General features: G+C 24.1%; 2 long non-coding RNA genes across 2 annotated transcripts in view; one reads left to right on the top strand and one right to left on the bottom strand.

Moving 5' to 3' along the window:
- Positions 1 to 7,146, top strand: part of LOC126901499 (uncharacterized) — a 17,700-nt gene that overhangs the window by 6,908 nt on the left and 3,646 nt on the right. Inside the window, exon 2 of the long non-coding RNA XR_007703052.1 lies at positions 4,119 to 4,226. This is a non-coding gene — a long non-coding RNA (uncharacterized LOC126901499). The remainder of the gene's footprint in view (positions 1 to 4,118; positions 4,227 to 7,146) is intronic.
- The window catches only part of LOC126901500 (uncharacterized), a 12,991-nt gene that overhangs the window by 3,947 nt on the left and 1,898 nt on the right, over positions 1 to 7,146 (bottom strand). The gene's annotated exons all lie outside the window — the stretch shown is intronic.

The raw sequence follows: 7,146 nt of genomic DNA, 5'->3' as shown, positions 1-7,146 counted from the left end.
TTTTTTTTTGTTTGAAGAAGAAATATTTTTTATTAGTTATTTTCCTGAATAAAATTTCGAAAAAACCTTTCAATATAAATATAATTTTTTAATAATCTGAATTTTGATTATCGAGTGGTAACTTTGAAGATAATTATCTTAATAATGTATATGTATGTCAAATTAAATCTTAACTGTTGATCATCTATGATTTTATAATTTATAAAATGACGAGTACTAATATTTCATAATGTCTGGAATTTCAAGTGCTTAAATGACACGCAGTTTCTTATGTTGGAGTGTATTAAGTAGGGAAGCTATTGGACCATATCGACGTAATTGTAATCACCTTAATTTATTACACGTTTAGAGATTTTTTTTATTTTGGTTTTAAATTTATTTATTAAATATATTTAATGAGCTTGTTGTTGTATCTAAAATTTAGTTTATTACTCCTGTATTTGATTATAATCAAGTATGTGAATAAGTCACATGCTTTTGACGTGTATGTGCATGTGATTAATTATAGAATTAGTGACAAAATGATTTTTGAATTTCATGTTTAACATTTCTTCTTAAATTTATTAACGGCAAAGTAAAGACAACAATTAATTTTAGACATCTACTTTCTAAATTATTTACTATAACTATTTATTACATTATTTTCAAAAAACTTATACTAGGTTGACAAACATATACAACACTTAACAACAAAATAACAAAAAATGTGTAAACAATAATACATATTTACTAGCAATATTTAAAAACGGTCAGTTATTTTATTTTTATAACTTATAAATATGCTTAGAAAAATAAAACAATTCATATTGTTACTAATTCATATTACTTGTGTAACATAATTTGTTACATTTGGCATAAGTATTATAAAATAAAATGTATTTTTCTGTTAAGTACACGTGTTCAGTTCTTAAAAACTGTAGGTTGTATACCGTTTCATTGCGTGGGTGATTGTTTATATATTTAATTATATAACATAATTTGTTCATTTCGATTTGAATGTCTGGTTTTTGATAAAAGAAAATTTTGCATGTGTTATGTTTACTTTAAATATTGCTATTTAAATCGTAATCTACATTTTTTTGTTATTGTGGTGTCAATTGTATTAAAATACATAGTGACAAAACTATAGTTTACAAGATTGTTGTTAAAATTATTATTATAATAGCAATCATGTATAAATTATCAAAATACAAAAAAAAAAAAATTAAATTAAAAATGTATACAAATAGTCAGGTGTACTATAAATGATTTTGTATTTATTTAAATCGCGGCCTTTTTTATTAAAGAAAAACAGAAAAATATGAAACTAAAATAATTTTGGTTTGCTTAATTTGGAAANTATTTAAATCGCGGCCTTTTTTATTAAAGAAAAACAGAAAAATATGAAACTAAAATAATTTTGGTTTGCTTAATTTGGAAAATATTACAATATACTCACGAGTTACTCTATTTGGAAATTATTATTATTTTTTTAATTTTTTTATTTCAATTCCAGAATTGTTTTTTTATATTTTTGGGTAAACTAACATTAATGGATAATAAACGTTACTTGGTAGTTCTATTACTTTGATTCTCCCTAGTAGCGTTGTAGTTACAATATGCTCAACCTTTTAAAAATTACAGGTTATGTTTTGATCTTTTTTTTTTTTTGGTTATTATTTAAAAATAATTTTTAGGGATCGTTTTTAAATCTTGTATTATAATTCCAATTTTTATGCGGAGGTCTGTCTATTAGGAGGTATCACTTGTGAAGTACTGACAATTGTTAACGGTATCCTAGAATTTTCACTCTTTATCATAGTAGTCATGTTAACACATGGCTAACACAATATGTTCCGGTTTATTGTTTGTTAACTGATCATAAATATATGCGAGCAAATGCTTTTTTTTATATAGCCCATTTTGGTATTGTTATTATTTTTTTAGAAATTTTTTCGTCGATAATTTTACTCTAAAAGTGAGTGTTATCAAAATATTAACGAGGTCGCAATGGCTATTATTGTAATATTATTGTAGATTATTGAAAATCTAATAGAAAAATAATAATAATTACATATTTTCGTGATTCCAATATAATAAAAACAAAATTATTATAAGTCATTACTACCATAACATTTAATTCTAATTATAATATCTTTAAAAATTATATAAAAGTAAAATGTAACAAGCTCTACATTGTTTTTAAGTATCTATTATACTTTTACTGGTTTTAATAAGTTGATGTAAAGTTTTAAAGATCATAAACAATTTACGTTTTGGTAATTTTTAATAGTGTTATTTATTACAATTAATTTGTAAAAATATGAAATTCATTCTATATATTAAAGTAGTTTTCAATTTGAAACATAAAACTGTATAGAAAAATTTAAGATTACCTGGTATTAATGTTTGCATTATGGACAGTCTTTTAAAATAATCTGTATGCATATCTGTTAGACACCAAATATCTGACTTTTACTTCAGTTAACATTTCAATTAACAAAAATTCATTAAAATTAAATATGTGTATTTTAATTTAGTGCACTGCAAACATTGCTTGGTTTACCGTTTTTCTTATCATAGTTTTTTGTACGATTAATTAAGACTTATTCCGTACAAATTATATGCATTTATATTTTTTAACAACATTTTAAGAAACTGCTGTTATCATAATCAAACTTTGAACTGAAATTTGAAAATGATTTTATTGTGCAACAGATTAAAATTATATAAGTGTAATAAGCAGTTCTTACGTTTTTTATATTTTTTTCATAGTCATGTAAAATGATCCGTAACTTAAATATAATTTTGTTGTTGGCGCAATTCTAATGTTGTCATATAATAATTACAAATTATAAACCAGTTTACTATTTTAACAGCATATGTATGATGTGCCCCTTATAAGTCTTCCTTATAAAAAAATGTTGTGTTATCTGAACAAAAAGTAGTTTTGTCAACACGATTACTATCTGAAGTGGTGACTGGACATTATTATATTTTAACAAGGGGCGACAAAAGATTTACTGGATCCGATAGACTATTTTATTTTAATTTTGCCCTGTCATGAATCATAAAGAATTATAATAGGGTCGAAGGATGAATCATTTTAAATTGATCAGTTAAGCAGTAGTCTTTAATAATAGGTCAAAGATGGTCATAATTTTTAGAAATATTTGTGATTAGGAGATAATAATGTTTCAAATAATTATAATAGATCATTCTGGTCGTGTTAAAAAGTATTTTAGAAAATCAAGAACACAAAAATAGAACAGTAATCCATCTACAATAACTCTGCATTAGGCTACTTAACGGTGAATCGTTAAAACATAGGGTCTTTTTCATATAAGGTGTATTGGCCGTTTAATATCCATGACCAAAGACGTGCTGTATTCTTGTCTTTCTCTTCTACATCAACAGTCATCACTCGTAACCAACTTAATATATCTTAAAAAATGGAAACACGGTTCCTTCAATGGTCATGCATATGTAATGCAGTGCAGGCATCTATATAAACTAACGTGTAATATAATATACCTATATTTTAGTAACATTATGCTCATAAAAATATGTAAGTCTTGGATTTCATTGTATTGTTTATTGTTTTTTATTTTTGTTGAGACAGAACTAAGTTAAAAAAAAAATCGTGTACTCGTATTGAGTATTAGTTATTCCATGTACAGTCAAGACAGAATTTTTCATGTCTTGGCAGCTATTGATGTTATTTATATTTATTGTATACTTAAAAAGTCTATTACTTTACCAAAATTTAATGCTGGAGGATGTGACGTAAAATACGAATGATAATGATTTCATTAGACCAGTATTTTCGTTAGTTACCAATAAGTAAAAATGTTTTGTGGGATTGGCGTTTCTGTCAGAAATTCCTCAATTCTAGTTAATGGCAGAAACACGAATACTTATATAGGAATTCGATGGAAGGTACGGGACGTGTTATTGTAATTATTGGGTATTGTGTACAAGTATATAAAAGTATCTAAGTTTTAAATGGAGTACCTAACTACAAAAATAGTCAACAGGAAGCTTATAAATTATTTTTATTTTTCTAATGACATATACAGCAGGTAATTTTTTAAAACCAAAAATAATATTTTATTGAAGTTATTTTTTAATTTTTGCAGACATTAAGACCAACTAAAATGCCACCATCGAGGGACTCTATGGCATACACCAAAGGTTTGCTCAACGAACCTGGCCAGAACAATTGTTTTTTGAACAGCGCTGTACAAGTAAGTTTCTAGTTCTGATTAAAACAAAAAATCCTAAAAGTTGTTTAATTTCAATCGCTTCTAAAAATGGATGTTGTCGTTGAAATACATAACGTAGGATTTTCGTGTAGGGGTTTCTTGTAATTTGCGTAGGAAACTAAATCAATCAAGAGTATTAATATACATTAACATGATTTTTTATTTGTATTACATGGCGTTTTATTTTATTTGCATTTAAATGTTTTAATTTTACATATATAATCACAACAAAAATACTATAAGTACTCAAAGTTTATCAAGGAGAAAAATTAATTTTTTTTATTTTGCAAACTTAAATTTTCCCATGACTACAATCTATATAGATTTTTAATTTTCTTTTCTTTAAATCGAATATTAATGTGATTTAAAATTTTAATTTTATGTTAACTTATAATTTTATTTAAAAAAATTATTAATAATAAACTAAAAATTTTCCCTAGTGATAATGCATATTACCATTAAATATACCGAAAAAAAGTTTTTTAAGCAATTATTTTAATTGTAATTCAAATTTATTTTCTTTGTTAATTTATTTTATTACAAGTTTATTTTGAAGACTTTTTTTTAAATTTTCCTTTGCTATGACACAAATTATTTCACAATTATTACAATTTATTCAAATAAAAAAATTTGTTTCCCATATAATTGATAGTAACTTAAATTTAAGTTCTACTTAAAGGGTTTACAAAAAAAATTCGGCCAATATTCTGTTTTCCATAAATTTTATGTAATCTCTAATGTATATTCGATTAATTTGTTAGTTTTTAAATACATGATAAAATATAACTAAGTTGTAATATGTGCGCGATTTACATTTTTAGTTAACAATTTTTACGGCACTTTAAAAATCGTTATTATTTATAAAAATTATAGTATTACTAAAAATTGAACGTCAGCCAAATGTTAATGTGTTATTGCTCTCATGATTAAAAAATAGTTGATTAATAATACGTTTAAACATCATAAAACTGTTGCAAAATTATGTAGTTGAGATTATAATTATTATAGTTAATTTTCTACACTGTATTTGTTAATATAACTTTTAGTATTGTTAAAATACTTGGAAAAGATACTGAATAGTAAGTTTTCGTGTGGGTCATTTTTAAGTACAATATACAGCAACAAGAAGTTGTTTAACAACTCGTTTATTCCGGTTTGCCTGTTATTGAAAGATTATTGATTAGAAGATATATGCTTATCAAGAAAAAAATGAATAAAACTATCTCTTAATTTCGGTTTGTTATTATAATATAATAATCGGTGAAAACTGGGACGTCTTCTTATACTAGTTACTACTATATGTTAATATGAAAATATTTTAACTTAAAATCAACTTAAGAGTCGATCTATTAAGTAGCATGGCGTCTAAAAAAAACTCATGTTATTTATATAAGGTGTATCATGTTTTTAAATAACTATATAGGTACACTCTACAATTTTTTGTGTACTTAGGAGATTATTTATATAATTCTGAAGCCATTACCAATTTCAATACCAAGTTGCTTATTTTATAGTTTTTAAATTGATTAATTTTTACCTTACAGTTGTACAAAATTGTGTTATCTATTATTTTACGACTTCAAATTTTATATTTTATTACGATGAATGTATATATATATATACACGAAATATTTCGATTTCATGTAAAATTCTACAAAACTAAGTTTCCAATTTTAAAGGTGGTGAATTTCCTTAAAATGTATAAATTTTGTCTGTATTAAAATAAACTGTGTATATTTCTCAATATTTTGACACAAATTAATAATAATGAAATTTACGATAATAAGTTTCAATCTCCGGAACAATTATTACATTCTGAAGTACTCAATAATGACACAATACGTTCCTTACTTCGTTATTTGTGCAAATTTATTAAAAATAAATAGATAAATGTATATAATATAGAAGTTTTGTAATATAATCAAGTTACTATTGTATTTTCTGTATTTAGTTTTATGGTATTCGTTATTTATTGGCGGTTGTTCAAAAATAAATAAAGACCATTTTTATTCGTGAATGATGCCAATAATAATCAAAAAATCATTCGAACAAGAACGTTAAAAAATATAAAATATTAATATATTAAATTTTTTAATCTTAGGGAAGGGGTTGTGGCCAAACGTTATGTTGTAGGAAAGATTATTATTTATTTTGTTGATAACTTGAAAAGAAACTACAGATTTTCATAAAAAATTAAAAACTGAAGACTATTTTAAATCCCTTTTTTTTTTTTGAGACCGAATTTTTTTTTTTTGTATATGTATACTTTGTGTTGATTGCAGTATTGAAAATTGAAATTTATTTAATATTATAATCAATGTAAAAAAAACTTCTTTATTTTAATTTTTAAAATTGAGTGATTACTACTCAACACACCGTTTACTGTTACACATATATGTAGCTACTTTAATAACACATTTTAATGATAACCAACGTGTGTACTTACATGTGTGCAGTTTTCAAATCGATAATTGGGCAAGTCTCCAGTGTATCATGTATACACAGACATTTTTTTAATGCATAGAAACCTTTCCTTATTAGTTATGTCATATTAAATATATTTAAATAATTTTAAAGAAAAAATCAATAGGTGCGTTTTTAAAATAAACTCAATGTGAAAAAATTGGAATTTAAGATAGGCTAAAAAAATGTATAGTTGGTTTAATCAATTTATTTAAAATCACTATTATTTAACCCAATATTTCATTAAGAAGAGAATGCGTGTCGTAGTCACCAGGAGTAACATAGAAGTAACTATCTTAAAATATAGCATATCATGTCCTACATTTTTTTTTCACTGATATGTACGGCAATCGCGCATAACAATTTCAAAATGTAATTACAAAATACGAGTTTGTATATGCATTTTAACAGTAGAATAGTTAATATTTTTAACAAATAT

Source organism: Daktulosphaira vitifoliae, unplaced genomic scaffold (genome assembly GCF_025091365.1).
Source record: "Daktulosphaira vitifoliae isolate Bord-2020 unplaced genomic scaffold, ASM2509136v1 Scaffold_3, whole genome shotgun sequence".
In the NCBI taxonomy this organism is placed as follows: Eukaryota; Metazoa; Arthropoda; class Insecta; order Hemiptera; family Phylloxeridae; genus Daktulosphaira; species Daktulosphaira vitifoliae.
Note: the sequence above shows the minus strand (reverse complement) of the source record. Positions and strands in the feature narration are given on the sequence as shown.